This window comes from Pogona vitticeps, chromosome 3, assembly GCF_051106095.1.
Source record: "Pogona vitticeps strain Pit_001003342236 chromosome 3, PviZW2.1, whole genome shotgun sequence".
Taxonomy (NCBI): Eukaryota; Metazoa; Chordata; class Lepidosauria; order Squamata; family Agamidae; genus Pogona; species Pogona vitticeps.
This window is the reverse complement of record NC_135785.1, coordinates 187,935,606-187,953,095: the sequence shown is the minus strand read 5'-3', so window position 1 is coordinate 187,953,095 and position 17,490 is coordinate 187,935,606. Positions and strand designations below refer to the sequence as shown.

Below are 17,490 nucleotides of genomic sequence, written 5' to 3'. Positions count from 1 at the left end.
TGGTTTGAAATACAGGTGCATAGAATCTGATTGCAGATGAAAGTTTTTTTTTTTTTTTTTAAACCTAACATGTCTCCCCTCTATTTTCAGACTGTGATCTGGATCGGGTATGCTGACAGTTTGTATTAAAAACAACAACACTAAAGGTAAGAAGTATAAATTAAAAAAATATGGTTTTGGACCTTAAAGGAAATCCACAAACCAGCTATTATAAATTGATACAGTTGCATAATGCAGTGCATTTTTGTCTCCCCAAGCAATTTTTCACTGCAGTAAGCAAAATACAAGAGCTGCCTTCACTTGTTGGTTTCAGGAAGGGGAAATCACATCATGACAGGCTATGGTGCTACCTTTCTAGCTTTGCCCTTAATGTTATGTTAGTTTTCTGATTCATGCCTTGCCATCCATTTGCTAGTGGGGATGGCTCAAGCTGGCAGGCTCATGTGTGTAGACTTTCTTGGGTCCTGGAATCTCAACTGCACATTCAAGGACTGAGGCAGCTGTCACATAGGATGGCAGCAGAGTGGAGGAACACACATTGTTGGACAGGAGCTAGAAGGGTGGCCTTGGGACACAGGTCTCAGAGTTGCTATGGACTGGGTTATGTTTACTGTCTGTTTGTTTATTTATTTGCATGGGGTCTTTGTGCTAAAAAAAAATCAACTGAAATGAAAATCACTACAATTAGAACATAAAAGCATACAGTATTTAAAAACACGACCAGGATTCTTTTTAGTATGCTGGTGTGAACACCAGTAACCAAACAACTTGTGTAGACTGGCTAAATATGAATTCTTAATAGTGCCTATATATTCTTACAACACTGTATCACCTTAAATATTCAATCATTTCAGAGTCCATTCAGGTCCAACAATTATAGCCACCGGGAAGCTGAGAGATCGTGCTTAAGTATGTGTAGTTCATGCTCAAGATCAGCGGACCGGTTGGGGGGGTGCAGGTTCCGTGTCCAGGGGGATGGGGCAACCCTGTGCTCGTGGGTGGGCATATCACGCTTGCAGGTGGGCATGTCATGCTTGCAGAGGGGTGTGTCGTGCTCATGGAGGGGCGTGTCACACTTTTGCACATGCATGCAAGTGTGACACACTCACCTGTGTATGTAACACGCCCCTCCACGAGTGTGACACATCCCTCCACAAGCACAACACACCCACCATCTTCATGACCCAGTTGCAGGAAGCCCATGCACTGGATCCAGGCCATGGACCTAGGGATGGGAACCCCTGTTCTAGAAGACTTGGATCAGGATTTTAAGTCTCATACATTTTGTTATGGCAGAATGGCCTTGGGAAACAACTTCAGTTCATTTGTTGATACTTTAATGGGTCCCGGTTAATCTGGCTGCTCACATGAAAACCCGGTTTCACTTTTTTTCTCAAAGCCAGGTCTGTGAGTATATTTCCAGAGAATCCCCAAAGTGTGTCCCTTCATTACAACCTATCTAGAATTAGGAACAATGCGTTGGATGCACCACTAGAGAGCCATTCCATAGAAATGGATCACAAGGAAGACAGCTTTCGATTCTTTGTCCTATACCTAACTACAAAGGCAGGTGAGGAAGCAATATTCTGAGATCTCCTACAATGGGAAATTGCATGGATATTTAGGTTAAAATTTCTTACTCCAAATGGTTTGAACAATAATATTTACATGCTCTTTTTATGATTTTTGAACAAGGAATCATGTTTGTACTCTGTACTGTAACTTTAAAATTTGTACTGGAACTTTAAAATATCTGTACAGTAAATTTAAAATGTTCTGCTGAAGTTGTTTAACAGCTGCAATCAAGGGTTCTGGGCATATTTGAGAATGGGTGAGAACTGCTGTCAGGCGAGGAGTTCTCTCCCAGGAAATCCATGTGGTTGTGAACAGTGAACATGTGAAGATGAGGTTGCAATGAAGGGCTACACCTTAAGGGTTCTCTGGAAATATGTTTTTCTTTGTGTGTTTTAGATCTTTTACCAGTACGATTCACGGCCCCAGCTTTGAGAAAGAAAGTGAAACCGGGGTTTCATGTGAGCAGCCGGGTTAACTGGGACCTGTATCAACAAAGAAACTGAAGCTGTTTCCCAAGGACATTTTGGCATAATGAAATGTATGGGACTTAAAATACTGATGTGGTTCCAATCTTTAAAAAAAAGGGGGGAGTGGGCAGGGGGTTGGACTAGAAGACCTCCAAGGTCCCTTCCAACCCTATGATGATTCTATTATGATAAGCAGCACACTTTTTATTTAAAGTGATATAGTGTTGTAAGAATATATAGGAACTGTTAAGAATTCCTGTTTAGCCAGTCTACAGAGGATGTTTGTTTGATTACTTGTGTGAGCACAGTGTGAACACCAATGGCATGTTTCAATGATGGACTGCCACAAGTTAAGAAGTTGCTGTAGGCATTTCCTATTGCACACCAATTGACCTGATGTGAGATAGGAAATGCTTACTCTGATTCTTCACTTGCAGCAATGCACTGCTGAGAGTTATGCCATGACCATTACATCAGTGGAAATATACAGTAGGATTTCAAGCAATTTAAAATATGTTTGAAAAAGGAGAAATAATACCCAGCCAGTTAGATCCCCTTCAACAGTAACCCAACCTACATGTCAAATGTTTATCTACATAAAAAAAGGATCTTTGACCAATGGAAAGGCAACTGAGAGTCAGCAGGAAGCCCCTTCCCCTGATAAATTAAAAGGGGAATAGGTTTATGCGGAAGAACATGGCCTTTCACATAGTCTTGTCTGTAATCATTCACAACTCCTATTTGGAAATGTGTCTAGAATTCATGAATACTCAGTGAAGATGTTCACATTTTCCCTGTAAATAGCTACAGTCAGCAGTCTGGTTACAGCATTCTGGGTTACGGAGATATTTCAAAGACATTCCCAAGGGAGTCCTACATAGAACACATTACATTAATCCAAACGGGATCCAATTAAAGAATGGATCATTGTGGGCAGATGTGGTATCTCCAGAAATGGATGCAGTTGATGAAAATCTCTAGCTGCCTTAAGCAGCTGGAGATTTTCTTTGGAGACAAAACTGTAGTCCCTAGTTTAAAAAATGTCCACTGTGTGGAAAATATATGAACACTGGCAGCCATGCACAATGTTTCTTTCTGCTGTGTGAGATTTTTCCTGTTAGTGTTAGGAAAGTACAGAATAATTCTTTGGTCTGACTATAATGTTATTGCCTTCCAAATAGTTGCATACCCTGTTTCCCCGAAAACAAGCCCTAGTATGATTTTTCAGGATGCCTGTAATATAAGCCCTACCCCAAAAATAAGCCCCGCTTAAGTGAAATCCCGCCCTCTACCATTGTGCAGCAACCAGAGGATGACATGGCTGTATTTGAATAAATGGAGGTTGTTGTACATGGGGAAAAAAATCCCCTGAAAATAAGCCCTAATGTGTTTTTGGAGCAAAAATTAATATAAGATCCTGTCTTATTTTCAGAGCAACATGGTACTAATATCAAGGTTAAGTTGGAACCATGGTGAAATCTACCATTATTTATGTACTCTTGGCAGTCTAAATGTTGCCATTAGTGAGAAACACAAAAGGGAGATATAAAATACATCACAAAGATGGTTTGTTCTCAGAGTTTAGTTTTATTAGCTTCTTATTAAATTGCAATTCAAATTAATGTTGCCTTAATCTATGTGATATAATGTCTGGATTGTTATATCTGTGGGCTCTGGTTCAGCAAATGAGTTTTACAAGCACAGTGACCCTTTGTTGGCTCTAAAAGGGCTCATGCTGGTAGAGTCTTCCTTTCCACAGCTGACAATGAAAATGTTCTATAGTGAGCTGGAAGTGCTGGTCTGGTATAATCCTACACAGGATTTTCATTATGGCAGGGGGAAACATTCCCAATTTTACCATCTCCTTCAGGGCTGGGAACAGAACTCTTTTCTATAATTCTTTCCCAATATTTGAGATTTGATATGTAGCTAATGTTCAAGGATTTAGGATTATTTGACTGTTGATGAATTATGTATCTTTCCCAAAGGTGACAGTACAATGTCATGTCTCAGTCTTATTTGAAGAAAAATGTTAAGCAGAAGACAAGGTGTGTGGGTGGACTAGAGATTTCTCATTTGTATGGGTGGTTTTTAAGAAGTGGAAAAATTAATTTGTGTGGATAGAAGATGCATCCATCTTAACAATGTCACACATGTCCATTATCATTCTTGCATTGCAGTGTAATCCTATACACCTATTAAGAACTAAGCCCATTGAGTTCAGTGGAACAAGCATCCACGTTAGAGAACAGGATCACAACCATGTCAGTTTTGGACTCAGGTCTGCTCTTTGAGATTCAAGCAAAAACTCAAGTTGGTCCAAAAATGTTGCCATCAAATTAGCCCCATTCTGGCTTTGCAAAATTGTGAACTGGGGAGTGGAGTTTGAACACCGTTACAGCCTTTTGTATCATTGGGAACCCTGTGTTCACTCAGCATTCCCAGCCACAGTCTGACTATAATCATGTATAGCTGGATACAATTACAGAACTTCACATTCTGTTCAGTAAAGCTGGGAATGGATGAGACAGGTCTGCACATGGGAACCCTCATGGCCCCTCCAAACCAAAGTTTTGTAGGTGTCTGGACTGGGTTGTACAGATCATTTAACTATCATGGCATTCAGTCTGAATTTTATTTCTTATTTGCTTGCAACATCAGTACTTGGTGCTTTTTCTTACTCTTAACACAGCCCTGAACAACTTGGGACCCATCTGGAAGTTGAGTCACTGTTGAAGCATTTTGCTACTCATCCAAATAGCTTCTTCAGTCAAGAAGCTACTTGGATAAGTAGTGAAATGTTTCAACCTAACAGGAAAGAAGTCCAGTTGCTGTGATTCAACTTCCAGATAACCTCACCTGGATGACTGAGAATCTTCACAGAACTTGGGACCTAGACCCCTCCAAATTTCTTTATTCAGCATAATAAATTATGGTTTGTCAATGACTTGAGTGGTGCCAGTCTGGTGAAAGCACATTATTAAGTGTATTCTCGAAGGCTTTTATGGCTGGGACCCGATGGTTGTTGTAGGGTTTTCGGGCTGTTTGGCCATGTTCTGGGTTTTTTTCTTCCAAACGTTTTGCCAGTCTCTGTAGCCGGCATATTTCAAACGAACTTCCTCCAGGACTCTGGCTCCAGATTTTGCCTCAAGGTTAACTCCTGAAGCCTTTTCTATCAGTGGATATAGCCACAATGCAGTGGAGGTTTGAAATCAATGTTTTCCTTCTCCTAGATGGGCTGCCTTCTAAGGCTGACTAGCCCCAGCTACCTGGGCTGCTCACTGCACACAATAGACTAGCTAACAACACCCATCAATCACAGTGACAGATCATCTCCCCCCCTTATCACAACAATACACCCATAACAAAAAAAAACACCCAGATCACCATAATCACCCAATCTCCTGAAAAGGACAAAAAACTGATCCCACAGCTACAAATACTCAACTATCCCACACACTACACCAGAACACAGACAGAGTTCTAACTCCTGTCCTCTGAAGATGCCGGCCACAGAGGCTTGCAAAACGTTAGGAAGAAAAACCTCCAGAACACAGCCAAACAGCCCGAAAAACCTACAACAACCATGACATTATTAAATGTTTTTCAGTACTTGGCTAAGAGATGAGTTTTCCAGGAGGACCTTTCAGATGACTTGCATCTTCTGCTGACACCCACTTTCAGTTGATGCTTTTCTTATTTGCCAAAATGGCAACTTGAGTAACATAAGTTGCCTCACAGTGAGTCAGAGGATTATTCCATCTAACACAGTATTGTAACTCTGACTGGCAGCATTGTCTCTTCAATATTTTATGGTGGAGCCTTTTCTAGACCTACTTGGAAATGTTAAGGACTGAATCTGCAATCTGGGGTAGCAATGCTTTTGCTCATCCAATGATTTGCAGCCCCATCCCAAATACTGTTCCTGATGTTCTTGTATTGATTCTGTAGCAGTTTCTGTATGATGTTTCTTAATTTTTTAAAAAAATTACAGGATTATTAATTTTTTGAGTTCTTTAGAGGGAAAAATGGGATACATTCAAATACTGTATGCACATACATAAAAGTGACAGTGGGAAGAAGTTTACTGAAAACTTGACCAGTGTATGGTTTGGTTTGCAACATCTTAAATGTCGAATTTTGATAGGTCACATGAGCAAAGACACACAGAAACCAAATGCAGTAGGGAACAGAACCACCGACGGAAGGATTTATGGTTCCCAAGGCTGCCAGTTCCACACCCTTATCTTACTCCTTCATTAGCCCTGGGGAGTGGATGGTGGTGGTGGGGTGGAGAGGGGCTCCTCATACGAAGGGCCAGATAATGCCTTAGGAAGAAGAAGCTGTTTATTAACACTTCTTTTCCTTCAGAGAGTTGAAAATCCCTGCAGAAAGTGACAAATGTTAGCTGCATGAAACAATGAAGGCCAAGTCTCTAACATGACAGAGTGCAGTGACGAGCTGTATGCAAACAATGTCAGGCTTTTTACTCTGCAGTTGATTAGTACGAATGTATCTTGCAGTGTTTGCTTTGAAGCGGGAATTGTGGGGTGGGAGAAAAGGCTTTCGCGACGTTTTTATTATTCCCATGCTAATGCTGTGTATGCAGCTGTGCCCATCCTCAATCATATATTAGAGCCTAATCAAAAGGTATTGTATTCCATTTAGCTTAATTTCAGCTGCTGTGTGTTGTGCTGGCTGTTTTGTTCCAACTCATCATAGGATTAGATGACTCACCGAGCATGTAGACATTTTGGTATTCTGAACCATGCCTTTTTCTTCAGACATTTTGCACCCACATACAAAACAGAGTGCCATTCACAATTAACATTTTTAACATGATTGAAACTATGCTGACACAGATGGCAATTCACAGCATTCCTTTAATTCGATGAAGGAAAATGTAATGGCCTAAATCCTACTTGCTGCTTCCAACTAGAGTAGAACCACTGAATAGATACTGATGATGGGTCAACACTTTTGTACATCACTGGATTCAGTGAGTCTCCTGCATTTGGGACTACCAAGAGGAGTCTGGCCAATTGGTGATAGAGAAGAGCCTAAGTATCTTTGTTTTTCTTTTAAAATGTATAGACACAGTTGCATTGACTCACAACAATATGTAACAAACTAGTAATCAAGAAAAGACTGGCTGACAATTTCAATATATCTTACAATATGTGTGGGAAAGATAAACTAGTCTGTGCAGCCAAATAAAACAAAAAGGATCTCAGAATGTTCATGAGGAGGTGTTGACGAAACCCATGGTTTTCACATTCTGTCAGGCAAAGAAGTGAACTTCTGCACCAGCAGTTTCTAAAGATGAAGTGTCAGAGGTACTCAAGGGTATATTTATCTAGTCCATACGTCTGCAGCCAAGGTAGCTGGATAGTTCAGTGAGTTAGGTATCTGGTTACGGAGCCAGAGTTTGGGAGTTCAATTTCCCACTGTGCCTCCTGTGAGTAGAGCCGGCCTGTTTGGCCTTGGCCAAGCTGCACAGTCAGAAGATGTGCCTAGAAGAAGGAAAGAGTAAACCACTTCTGAGTACTCCGTACTGAGAAAAACCTAAAAATTGACTTGATGGCACATCATTATTATTGTTACTCCTAAAATTTGGTCCACTAATAGGCAACAGTTGAGAAGTCTTTTGCCTGTTGGAATCACCCAGGGCTACCCAGGGCTAGGAAAAGACAATTATTATAACTCTAATATAACTAATTTATGTTCTGGGGTGGCTAAAGATATTTTGCTGCTTGGGGCAAAGAAAATATGGCTTCCTTCCATGTACATAAGCCAGTTGCCAGTTGAATGTTATGCTAGCAGTGGTGATGAACCAACATCCTGTTCCATAAATGAGTTGTCCATCTGAGGAGGTTTGGGGCAGGCCTCGTGGCACACAAAGTCCTGTTCTCCAACCAAGGGGCAGGTGGGGAGGCGGTTTCTGGCTGCTGCTATGGTCTTCCCAACCCATACAGTATTTTCCACCTAAGGCAGCTGACTGTTTTCTCCTAATGATAGAGCTGCACTATAAACTACTAGGATTCTTTCTCTCGGAGCTGAATGTCCTTTGCATGACCCCTATTGAGGCTATCTTTAGATGATATCCTTTTCATGTAATCACTCCCATCTCAAGAAATCATGTCAGCTGGCCCTGAGAATTTTGCCAAGGAACATTACATAAAATGGGTCAGAAAGGGTTAAAATATGCAGAGCTCTGAGGCTACATTCATTTTTGGCATTAATTTTCCAAAAATATTTGAGGTGACGACTGTACTGTCATTCAAAGGAGCTTTCTTATTACACTAATTCCAGCAGAAAGAAGCATTAGCTTCTTTCATAATCTTCATATCATGTGTGTGAGCATGCAGGTGAAAAGAAAAATTTGTACATTTTCTGTCTCCTTATAGCTCAAATACAGATCAAAATCTGATGTTTCACTTATATGAAAAGTCACCCTCCCTGGAGGTCTAAAGCTGCACTTTGCCTAAGAAGCAAGTTTCATAATTTCCAACAATTTGGCCTTGTCTCAATTTTCTCTCTAGTAAGCAACTTTAAAGGGATGTGGTGGCGCTGCGGTGAAGCCTCTGTGCTGCAAGGTCAGAAGACCCGCAGTCATAAGATCGAATCCACACGACGGAGTGAGCCCCCATAGCTTGTCCCAGCTCCTGGCAACCTAGCAGTTCGAAAGCATCCAAAATGCAAATATGTGAGTAGATAAATAGGTACCACCTCGGTGGGAAGGTAAACGGTGTTCCGTTTCCTGCTGGGCACGTGACCACGGAGGATTGTCTGCGGACAAACGCTAGCTCTGTGGGCTGGAAACAGAGATGAGTACTGCCACCTAGAGTTGGACATGACTGGACAAAATTGTCAAGGGGAACCTTTAAGCAACTTTTAGTTTTACTGAAACTGTGAGAAAACTGCACTCTTTTTTCAGTAACTTGGGCTGCTTTTCATTGTGCAGCAGAGCAAATCAACATTCTACAAGACAAATCTAAAAATGGGGACAGCACAAGACAAAAATTATAAAAATTGAAACTGGACTTCAAATGAGCACCAAATTTGGGACAGATATAGAAGACAGTCTGTTCTTACTCTGTGTCAGACTTTGGGAAGTTTGGGAAATGTGCTTTAATTTCACATTTTTAAATGTAAAACTGTTCTCCCATTCAGGAATAGGTGACTCGAAACATCCCCAACTATAAAATAGCTCACACAAATTGAAAGACCAATCTTGAAAAAGAATGTTTGGTCCCACATTTTTTAAAAATTGGAAATAATCTAGGCTGCAGAGGCTGAATTACTGGTCCTGAAAGACGCCTTTCAAATGGGGAAAAACAATGACTTTGTTATAAACTAAGAGTGTGTGATACAGATTTGCCAGGCAGATAATATTTATTTTATTTATTTATTTATTGCATTTATATGCCACCCATCTAGACATAGTCTACTCTGGGCGGCTCACAACTAATACAATGTGTTGTATGGATGGAAGACAGGAGGGCCTGCCGTGCTCTGGTCCATGGGGTCATGAAGAGTCAGACACGACTTAACAACTAAACAACATTTGTATGGGCGAAGGAGAATTACTGGTCAACAAAAGTTCACGTTTGTTATGGAAGGAGTAAAAAAAATGGGTTTGTTTAGAGAAAGTAATGGAGTTACAGTCCTCCAGAAAGGGGGACATTTTGACATTTATCTCCAGGGAATTAGCCTACAATTTTGTGTGTGTGTGTGTTTAGTCGTTTAGTCGTGTCCGACTCTTCGTGACCCCATGGACCAGAGCACGCCAGGCCCTCCTGTCTTCTACTGCCTCCCGGAGTTGTGTCAGGTTCATGTTGGTTGCTTCGCAGACACTGTCCAGCCATCTCATCCTCGGTCGTCCCCTTCTCCTCTTGCCATCACACTTTCCCAACATCAGGGTCTTTTCCAGGGAGTCTTTTCTTCTCATTAGATGGCCAAAGTACTGGAGCCTCAGCTTCAGGATCTGTCCTTCCAGTGAGCACTCAGGGTTGATTTCCTTTAGAACTGATAGGTTTGTTCTCCTTGCAGTCCAGGGGATTCTCAAGAGCCTCCTCCAGCACCACAATTCAAAGGCATCAATTCTTCGGCGGTCTGCTTTCTTTATGGTCCAGCTCTCACTTCCATACATCACGACAGGAAAAACCATAGCTTTGACTATTCGGACTTTTGTTGGTAAGGTGATGTCTCTGCTTTTCAAGATGCTGTCCAGATTTGTCATCGCTTTCCTCCCAAGAAGAAGGCGCCTTTTAATTTCAGGGCTGCTGTCTCCATCTGCAGTGATCATGGAGCCCAGGAAGATAAAATTTGACACTGCCTCCATATCTTCCCCTTCTATTTCCCAGGAGGTGATGGGACCAGTGGCCATGATCTTAGTTTTTTTGATGTTGAGTTTCAGACCGTTTTTTGCACTCTCCTCTTTCACTCTCATTACAAGGTTCTTTAATTCCTCCTCACTTTCTGCCATCAGAGTGGTATCATCTGCATATCGGAGGTTGTTGATATTTCTTCCGGCAATCTTAATTCCGGCTTGGGTTTCTTCCAGTCCAGCCTTCCGCATGATGTATTCTGCATATAAGTTAAATAAGCTGGGGGACAATATACAGCCTTGCCGTACTCCTTTCCCAATTTTGAACCACTCAGTTGTTCCATGACCAGTTCTAACTGTTGCTTCCTGTCCCCCATATAGGTTTCTCAGGAGACAGATAAAGTGGTCAGGCACTCCCATTTCTTTAAGAACTTGCCATAGTTTGCTGTGGTCCACACAGTCAAAGGCTTTCGCATAGTCAATGAAGCAGAAGTAGATATTTTTCTGGAACTCTCTGGCTTTCTCCATAATCCAGCGCAAGTTAGCAATTTGGTCTCGAGTTCCTCTGCCTCTTCGGAATCCAGCTTGTACTTCTGGGAGTTCTCGGTCCACATACTGCTGAAGCCTACCTTGTAGGATTTTGAGCATAACCTTGCTAGCGTGCGAAATGAGTGCAATTGTACGGTAGTTGGAGCATTCTTTGGCACTGCCTTTCTTTGGGATTGGGATGTAGACTGATCTTTTCCAATCCTCTGGCCACTGTTGAGTTTTCCAAACTTGCTGGCATATTGAATGTAGCACCTTAACAGCATCATCTTTCAAGATTTTAAATAGTTCAACTGGAATGCCATCACCTCCACTGGCCTTGTTGTTAGCCAGGCTTTCTAAGGCCCACTTGACTTCGCTCTCCAGGATGTCTGGCTCAAGGTCAGCAACTACATTGTCTGGGTTGTCCGGGATATCCACATCTTTCTGATATAATTCCTCTGTGTATTCTTGCCACCTCTTCTTGACGTCTTCTGCTTCTGTTAGGTCCCTCCCATTTTTGTCTTTTATCATGTTCATCTTTGCGCAAAATGTTCCTCTAATATGTCCAATTTTCCTGAACAGATCTCTGGTCTTTCCTTTTCTGTTATCTTCCTCTATTTCTTTGCATTGTTCATTTAAGAAGGCCCTCTTGTCTCTCCTTGCTATTCTTTGGAAGTCTGAATTCAAGTTTCTGTAACTTTCCCTATCTCCCTTGCATTTTGCTTCCCTTCTCCTCTCTGCTATTTCTAAGGCCTCGTTGGACAGCCACTTTGCTTTCTTGCATTTCCTTTTCTTTGGGATGGTTTTCGTTGCTGCCTCCTGGACAATGTTACGAGCCTCTATCCAAAGTTCTTCAGGCACTCTGTCCACCAAATCTAGTTCCTTAAATCTGTTCTTTACTTCCACTGTGTATTCATAAGGGATTTGGTTTAGATTATACCTGAGTGGCCCAGTGGTTTTTCCTAATCTCTTCAGTCTAAGCTTGAATTTTGCTATGAGAAGCTGATGATCAGAACCGCAGTCAGCTCCAGGTCTTGTTTTTGCTGACTGTATAGAGCTTCTCCATCTTTGGCTGCAGAGAATATAATCAATCTGATTTCGATATTGCCCATCTGGTGATTTCCATGTATAGAGTCGCCTCTTGTGTTGTTGGAAAAGAGTGTTTGTGATGACCAGCTTATTCTCTTGACAAAACTCTATTAGCCTTTGTCCTGCTTCGTTCTGAACTCCAAGGCCAAACTTCCCTGTTGTTCCTTTTATCTCTTGGCTTCCTACTTTAGCATTCCAGTCCCCTAGAATGAGAAGAACATCTTTCTTTGGTGTCAGTTCTAGAAGGTGTTGTAAATCTTCATAGAATTGTTCAATTTCAGTCTCCTCAGCAATGCTGGTTGGTGCATAAACTTGGATTATTGTGATGTTGAATGGTCTGCCTTGGATTCGTATTGACATCATTCTATCATTTTTGAGATTGTATCCCATTACAGCTTTTCCCACTCTTTTGTTGACTATGAGGGCTACTCCATTCCTTCTACGGGATTCTTGTCCACAATAGTAGATATGATAATCATCTGAGCTGAATTCGCCCATTCCTGTCCATTTTAGCTCACTGATGCCCAGAATGTCGATGTTTATTCTTGCCATCTCCTGTTTGACCACCTCCAGCTTCCCAATGTTCATAGATCTTACATTCCAGGTTCCTATGCAGTATTTTTCTTTGCAGCATTGGATTTTCCTTTCACTTCCAGGCACGTCCACAGCTGAGCGTCCTTTCGGCTTTGGCCCAACCACTTCATTAGCTCTGGAGCTACTTGTCCTCCGCTCTTCCTCAGTAGCATGTTGGACGCCTTCCGACCTGAGGGGCCCATCTTCCAGCGTCATATCTTTTAGCCTTTTGTTTCTGATCATGGGGCGTTCTTGGCAAAGATACTGGAGTGGCTTGCCATTTCCTACTCCAGGTGGATTGCGTTTAGTCGGAACTCTCCACTATGTCCTGTCCGTCTTGGGTGTCCCTGCACGGCATAGCCCATAGTTTCTCTGAGTTACTCAAGCCCCTTCGCCACGACAAGGCAGCAATCCATGAAGATGTTGTAAAACATATTTAAAATATTTCCATATTGTAAAAGCACAGAACACTTGTGTTTGTCTCCACCATGAGTACTTTCAGTAAATACTATCTAAGGATTTCTGAGACTAGACTTCTGACAGAAGTTTTTAACGTAGAAATCAGCTCCAGGTCTTGGCAGTCAGAATTTTTGAACCTGCCAATCAAGACTGAGAACTTTTGAACCTGCCAATCAAGACCCAACTGAATTTTTAACTCCTTCCTGGCCAAACAGGAATTTGTGCTCAAAGCTATTCTGTGTCTTGCTGTAAAAATGTTTACATTTTTAAAAAAATGAATAGAGAATAAATATTTAGAATTTCAATCATTTGACATTTAACCTGTGAAATTACTATTTTCTGCATTATGACTGGTGATGGTCTTGTTGTTAGCTTTTTGTCACTATACAATTATTTAATAATTAAGAAAAAAATTCTAAAGATGTTATGTGCAGTCAAGTTACTTCTGATCTGTGGTGATGTTTGAGTTAAGAACTTCCAAAATGTCCTATCATTAACAGCTCTGCTCAGATCTTGCAAACCAAGAACATCTCTTTTTAGATTGTTCTCTCATCATATGCCCCCAATGCTTGCAATATTGTCTTTCCCACTGAGTTCTGATCAGGTCTTGCAAACTAACAACTGTGGCTTCCTTTATTGAGACCATCTGCCTTATATTAGGTCTTTCTCTATTCCTGCTGCACCCCCTTTCCTCAGCAATATTGTCTTTTCTGGTTGGTTTTGTATTTTCATTATACATACACGGTAGTATAGCAACAGTTCATTATATATACATGGTAGTATAGCCTTTTCCTGAAGAGGAGCTGAGGCAGGAAGTCAGCTGTGTTTGGGAGGACATTTTATTTGGTGAGGTATTTTCTTCTAGGCTGACCTTTGTTCTCCCTAACTGCATGGTCAGAGGGAGCGGGGTTTTGGCTTTACATGCGTGCGAGAAGAAATTCTCTGATTCTATTTTTGACTCTAATCTGGTAAAAAAGAAAAGCCAAATAGCATTGCATACATCTAGGGGGCAGGAAGGTTTTATTTTATTTTATTTATACCCCGCCTATCTGATAATTGTGACCACACAATATAAGGAATAACATATACATATACCAAAATAAAAAATATAAAACAATATAAAACAATAAACAATAGGCAGATTCTTCAAGATGGAAAGGTAGCAAAAGATAAGTGAAAAAGGAAGAAATTAAGTATTGACTGGAGGGAAGGCCTGCTTAAACATCCATGTTTTTAATTGGTTTTTAAAGATACCCAGCGAAGGGGCCGCACGAATCTCTGGAGGGAGGTTGTTCCAGAGGTGAGCAGCCACTGCTGAGAAGGCCCTTCTTGTTATTTCCTTTCGGGCCTCCCGCAGTGCCAGGCTCCTCAGCCTCACTTCATGACCTGATCGAGTGATACAGGTAGATCTTGGTGGGAGTAAGTGTTCCGTCAGATATCAAGGTCCTAAACTGTTTAGGGCTTTATACGTAAGTATCAACACTTTGAAGTCAATGCAGAACCGAATGGGCAGCCAATGCAATGTGGTCAGAGTGGGAGAGATATGATGGCATTTTCTCACTCCACGCCACATTCTGCACCACTTGGAGTTTCTGCATCAGCCTCAAAGGTAGCTCCACATAGAGCGTATTACAGTGATCTACTCTTGAGATTACGAGCGCATGCACCAAGGTAGTGAGCACCCCAACATTGAGATAGGGGCACAGCTGGGCTATCCGGCGAAGGTGAAAAAAGGCGGTACGGACCACCTACGCCACCTGAGTTTCCATAGTGAGCATCAGGTTCAGATGGATCCCCAAGCTGCGAACCCCACTTTTGGCAGCAAGAGTCGCCGCCCCCCAAAGAGAGAGAGTTTCCCAAACCACCTACTGTGGGAGTGCCCATCCTCAGTACCTCCGTCTTATCCGGGTTCAGCCTCAGCCCATTTTCCTGCATCCATTGCAGTACAGCCTCCAGGCAGCGCTGAAGGGACAGAACGGCATCACCTACAGTTGGAGAAAAGGAGATGTAGAGCTGGGTGTCATCAGTGTACTGATGACACAATGCCCCACACCCCCTGATGACCCCACCCAGCAGCCTCATATAGAGGGGTAGGATCAGACTTCCTCCCTTTTTTGATTCACTGATCAATCAGTTGAGATGGAGAGTGAAGGATCTATTGCACTTGTAACACCTGTGGGATCTTTGTTTTCTTGCCAATGAGGTGCTTGGGTAGAAATGCTCTAAGTGTTAGTTGGTGGTCCTCTTAGAAGACAAGGTCCGGCAGCTGGAGGCCTGTGCTCTAATCTCTGCACTCTTAGAGAGAAGGCTGGGGAAGTGGGGCTTATCAGCCTTGGAAGGCAACCCATCTAGGAGAAGGAAAACTCTGATTTCAAATCTCCTCTGCCTTGTGGCTATATCCACTGATGGAAAAGACTTCAGGAGTTAACCTCGAGGCAAAATCTGGAGCCAGAATCCCAGAGGCAGTTCGTGTCATTCTGGCAACTCCTGCGACATCACCAGTAGTATTGGCTCTTGCCTTTCCATTGGACTATTTCAGCGACATGGAGAGGGGGGATTTGCTGCTTGGGTAACAGCCTATCTACCATATTATTTTACCCGGGCTTCATGCTCTGGAGAGAAAACTCCAGCTTTTTCATTGGACTATTTCAGCAACATGGAGAGGGGGGATTTGCTGCTTGGGTAACAGCCTATCCACCATATTATTTTACTCAGGCTTCATGCTCTGGAGAGGGCACTACAGCTTTGCATACAGCGTCAAAACAACATGGAAAGTAGCAGTTACCGGTTCTAAGCCTTTGCTCGATTGGTGTGTAGAGCATGACGCCAGGGGCTACTTCTGGCATGGGAGAGGCCATTGCACCTCACTAGGTAGCTACCACCCGCCTTAAGCTGGGCAGCCCCCAGCCAGTAAGGTGCTACCTCACAACGGTCTGTTAATCTCACAGGGTGCATGGGATTTAGGGTGAAAGCTGACAAACAGGCCGATAACCATGCACCATGCAACAATCATAAGAAAACTTCTGCCCTAAAGTTTGGCACCTGGAATGTTCAGACAATGACCCCTAGCATTTCTGACGACCTGAAGGAAATAGACGATGTGTGTAAGACAGCTGTCATCGACATGGAACTGAGTAGGCTGCAGATGGACATTGTTGTCCTGCAAGAGGACAGACATGGAATCTGTCAAAGGAAAAAACTTCTCATTCTTCTGGCAGGGACAACCATTGAATGAGACCAGGGAACATGGTTTTGGCTTTGCGGTCAGAAATAGTCTGCTGAGATCAATTGTTACACGTACTGTGGGGAGTGAAAGAATCCTGTGTCCGCAGCTCCACTCATCAGCAGGGCCAGTCTCCCTCATTAGTGCATATGCGCCAACACTGTCATCTACAACAGAAGTCAAGGACAAATTCTATGATGATCTGACAGCTACTATAAAAAAATCCCTGAGAGAGAACCATTGTTCATTCTCAAAGACTTTAACGCTAGAGTTGCTGCTGATAACAATTCTTGGCCAACTTGTCTAGGCCGTTTGGGCACTGGAAAGCTGAACGAAAATGGCCAACGCTTGCTGGAGTTTTGCTATTATTATGGTCTTTGTGTGAGCAGTACATTCTTTAATACAAAGCTTCAACACAGAGTTTCCTGGAGACATCCAAGATTGAAGCATTGGCATCAGCTCAATTTGAGCCTCAGTAGATGTTCTAGCCTTCCTAGTATTATGATCATACACAGTTACCAGAGTGCTGGATGCAATATTGATCATTCCCTGGTGTGTAGCAGAGTAAAACTGTGAGCAAGGAGATGGTATCTCACGGAAAAGAAAGGAAGACCACGTATTGACATCAGCAGGACTTGTGATCAAAGAAAAGTGAAGGAATTTCCTCAAGCGCTTGAGGAAACCCTTCCTGGCCCAGCTGATGCGAATGCACCTGAATGATGTGAACATTTCAAGAACACTGTTTATAACACCGCCTTATCCACATTTGGCAAGAAGACCAAAAAATGGCATACTGGTTTGAAGTCCATTTGGAGGAGTTGATGCCAGCCATTGAGAATAAGAGGAGAGCTCTAGCAGCATACAAAGCCTGTCCTAGTGAGTACAACTTGCAGGCTCTTCTACTTGCTTGTAGCAAAGTCCAACAGGCTGCCATGATATATCCCAGTGATTATTGGCTTCAGCTTTGCTCTCAGATACAGATAGCAGTGGACACAGGTAACATCAAAGGAATGTATGATGGTATCAAGCAGGTTTTAGGTCCAATACAGAAGAAATCTGCTTCCTTGAAGTCTGCTACAGGCGTGATCATCCAGGACCGAGCACAGCAGATGGAACGCTGGGTGCAGCACTACACTGAGCTATGTTCCAGAGAGAATGTAGTAACCGAAGAGGCATTAAATAACATTGAGTGCCTGCCTGTCTTGGAAGAGTTGGACTGCAAACTGAGTTTAGCAGAAATAAAAGTG

The 17,490-nt window shown here is 42.5% G+C and overlaps 1 long non-coding RNA gene across 3 annotated transcripts in view; it reads left to right on the top strand.

The window, feature by feature from the left end:
- LOC140705716 (uncharacterized) overlaps window positions 1–17,490 on the top strand; it is a 452,706-nt gene that overhangs the window by 126,519 nt on the left and 308,697 nt on the right. For all 3 annotated transcript variants that reach the window (XR_012085190.2, XR_012085191.2, XR_012085189.2), the window contains exon 2: window positions 91–146. This is a non-coding gene — a long non-coding RNA (uncharacterized LOC140705716). The remainder of the gene's footprint in view (window positions 1–90; window positions 147–17,490) is intronic.